Below are 4,374 nucleotides of genomic sequence, written 5' to 3'. Positions count from 1 at the left end.
TTTGAAGTTCTTCAAGATTCACTTTAGTCTCAATCTTTTTTCATTTTGAATTTTGTTTATGATTTCAGAAAAAGTATAATATTCGTTGTCTTTCTTTTCTTCAAGAACTTTTACTAAATTTTTCCCTTTATTTTGGTCATTTCAAGATACTTAGTTAATTGCGTTCTTTTTTCTTGTGGATCAGCGATAGCATCTATAGTATCAAGAATAAATTGTTCGTGTTCACTTAAAGTGTTTAACTGGGAAGTTTCTGAAGAGTTTTCAGAAAAATTAAAAAAAGCGCAAAGATTGTTGCATAAATCTTTATGATCTGAAGAATCATCATCACTAAGTTTCAAAGTATTAACAAACTTATCAATTTCTTCTGTAGTAAATTCTTTGGAGTCTAACAGAAGCTCATTACCTTTAGTTTTTAGATCTTTTTGTAGACATTTATTAGCATAATGCCCTTTTTTTGCATTTATAACAATTATAACAAGTAGGGGTTTTATTAGTATTTTTTCTACTCATTCTTTTAGGAGATTCCTTTTCTTTTATATTTTTTTCTTTCTGTCGTTTTTTATAATTTCTAATTTTTGGATTTTCCATTTGAAAACCAAATTGATAGCAAAATTCTCCTAATTCCCTTTTTCCTAAAAGGTTTTGGTTTCTTAATTGACTGTTAATTTTAACATCATTACAAAGTTTTAGGCCAATAGTATTTACTCTCTGAATTAATTCTCCAAAAGGAATTCGATCATAAGGTATATGTCCATTACTTTGTTCTTTAATGGATTCTCTTATTCTCTCAGCAAATAAGGGTGGAAGACCCGAAATAAATTTTTCTTTCCAAATAGGATTATTATAGTCATGTAATTGATAGACCTTGAAAAGGAAGACATCTTTGTACCATCTAAAGTCTGTAAGGATTTTACATCTAAAATTCATGAGTTGTTCTCTAACTTTATCTTGAAGGCTATTAGCTAAGCCAATGAAGTGATGCTAAATGGAAAGGAGTAAGGTGTAAACAGCATCACTAATATAATATATGTTTGCATCACGAATTGGTTCTCCTAGTTGGTTTTGTTTATAATTATTTAGAATGTTGTTTTTATCTGTTGGGGTAAGATAATGATCCCACCAACCTTGCAATTGACCAGAAAAAGAATGTCAAAATAAGGTGTATTATCAAAGTTCTCAATAACGTTAATACTTAGTCTTGATGAATCAGAATCATCATAAATGGCATGTGGCTCAATGTTATATTTAATTCCTATTGATTTCTTGTGTTTAAAGAAGTCTTTTTCTCGAGTAGGAATTGAAGAAATTGAAGCACGTCGTTCGTCATTAGTTTCAAGAGTGATTTTTCTTAGTGAGGAAAAGTTAACCTCGACATCACCATTAGGATGTTCAATAATTTTTTGAAGATTAGAATTTTCAAGGGGTAAAGGTTCAATGACTTGACTTAATTTCCAAAATGAATGAAGTTGAATTTCATTCCATTTTAAAGTTTGTGGTACTACTAGATTATTTTTTGCGTGGGTAAGAAATAAAGTAGTTACTCCTTTCTCAGGGTTAACCTTAGCTAGAGGTGTGAGCGTATTCTTGGCTTTATAGCAGATTCTATAGGTTAAATCTATATTCTCAGAATTAACATCCATATTAAATCTAGAGGTTTGAAGATTTAAAGTTAAAACCTTTAAAATACTAGGGTCGGATAAAGAAATTGAGAAGTTTGGAAAAACATTAAAGAATATAGGACCATTGCTTAAACTTGTCTCAATTAGACTAATTAAAGAGTCTAAAAAAAAGAAAATCTTCCATCTCGTAAACAAACAAGCACAGAGGTGTTAAGGCCATTTCTAGTAAGGGGTCTAATAGAAATTTGAACAAGGCTAAGGTGAAGAAATTTAAGAGTAGGATCTTCAGTCAATTTTTGGATGTCTTTATCGCTTAGTAATTGTAATTTCTCTGTGTGAGAGGTTACAGTTTTTGTTTTTTCTATAGTCTTTATATGATAGGTTATTTTTAATTTAAAACTTTCTTTACAATAAATATCATTAGTACTTACTTTAAGCATTTTCCAATTTTGAATGCTTTGATCAATAGTTTTGTAGTCTAAGAATTCTGAGTTTTTAACCGACATAGTTTTTACATAGGCATTCTTCTTATCAAGAGAGAGATAGATTAGAAACTTAGACATCTTAGAAAGACTTTAAGACTTAACCTGTCAATAGTAAGGGATGAACACGGACAAAGGAACCCTAGGCACACTCAGCTAACAGGTAAAAACCGTGTAAACTGCGACAACTAGTTAAGCAAATAAAGACTAAAAAAGATAGCAAAGTAAACAAGCTATATATTAAGCAGATAGAAGTAACTCTAAAAGTTCACAAAATCCTCACCAGTCAACAACAACGGATGAACACAGAACAAAGTTGTGTAAGTCGCGACTACAGTAAATAAAGAGAGAACTAACAAAGAGTACAACAAGTGCTAGAGGTTCTAGATCATACTAGAAATGTAAGAGAGTTATCACTCAAAGTAAAGCAATGAGGGTAAATAATAAATTGCTTAGAATTAAAGCTCTGAAATAAGAATAAAGCAAGTGCTTCAAATTAAAGCTATCAAGAATTGTAGTATTTTTTTACTAAAAATGAGCATTAGTACCAAGGAGTGAGCTGATTCTCACTGTGCGGATATACACCGGCGAGAGCGGGGTTTACTTGTTTCACCAACGAGCACTCATTTATTAATATAAAAAACCTTTTCATATCTTTAATGGATCCCTAGGCAACATCAATGGCTAAAAAATTTGGTGGACAACGTTTTGCTATCCACTTAAGTTGACACAAGTTTTGCATGGTAAATTATAGTGATAATTATAAGTTGAGAAAACTTTTCATACTCCTATATTATTCAAAGATTGATTACTGTATTTATTGTAGTATGATGTAATTATGCGTGTTTATGAATTTATCATGTTTAATTAATAAATTGTATGTATGTATATATTGCATTTATTATAGTATGTGCCATATAAAGTATGTATGTGTTATGTATGTATGTGCCCTATATCACATTTATAATCAGAGGTATGTATGTTAATGCATGTATGTATGGATGTGCCAGGGACATTTTGGGAAGAAATGTTTTAACATCCCAATCCACTTTTATAATAGTAATAGATAAATGAGTGGATAGAAACTTTGGTGGACAAAGGCTTGGTGTCCACTTACGTTGACATAAGATCAACGTAATATATATATATAATATTATATATAATATATATATATATATATATATATAGAGATAGAGAAAGAGAGAGAGAGAGAGCAAATCGGTATGCTTTTTGATAGTGAGGTGATATGTCCCTTCAACTCATTTGAAATCGAGGCCATATTTACATGGGTTTGAGAGTGATTGTGATATAGAATTGAGTGGATGGAATATGAAACGCTGACTACCAGCCACAATAATTTATGCTTTTGTACCAAACATAGCCATTTTTCTCATATATATATATATATATATATATATATATATATATATATATATATATATATATAAACTTATGTCATCTTAAGTGGACCATCCACCAAAGTTTCTATCCGTTGACACTGTTCATTATTGTTCACGTCGTTACTGTTTATTTTTACTATTCATTACTATATTTTCTTCTTTTATTTTTGATATACATGTGAACGAAGAAGAAGATATAGCTATAAACAATAGATATATCCTCTCCTCCGTCTACACAGTATTCCCCACGAGCTAGCTCTATCGTATCAAGGCTAAACAAGTCCTGGTCACGGTTGGTATCAGAGCCAACCGTGACCAGGAGAAAATTTAAAAGCAAACCTCACTCAAACTTAAACTAAAACTGAAAACTTAAAAAAGGGAAATTGGAGGGATTTCACTAGAGAGGATAAGATTTCACTCTCTAAAACGCCTCCCTTGAACGCATCAACTCCTTCTCCTTTTATAGACTTTTTTAGGAACTATGCAAAAGATTCTTTTCCTATCCATTAAAGCTTGGGGGGTCCCACCAGCTTTAATTTTGTCAAAACCTAAGAGATTTAAAGTATTAATAAGTTTTTCGATTTCATCTTCAGTAAAGGCATTGGAGTTTAATATTAACTCGTTAATCTTCTTTTTCATTTCCTTTTGAAAACATTTATTAGCATAATGTCCTTTTTGTTTACATTTATAACATGTAGGAGTCTTTGTAGTATCATTTCTATTTTTCGTAAAATTTCTTTTAGGAGGTTTTCTTGGTATTCTTTTAGTTTTATTAGAATTTTGTGTTTTTTGATAATTAGATTTTGTTTTATGATAATTCTTAGGACTATTTTTTATCCTAGGATTTTCCATTTGAAAACCAAATTGGTAACA

This window comes from Asparagus officinalis, chromosome 5 (genome assembly GCF_001876935.1).
Source record: "Asparagus officinalis chromosome 5, Aspof.V1, whole genome shotgun sequence".
Taxonomy (NCBI): Eukaryota; Viridiplantae; Streptophyta; class Magnoliopsida; order Asparagales; family Asparagaceae; genus Asparagus; species Asparagus officinalis.
This window is presented reverse-complemented; position numbering follows the sequence as displayed.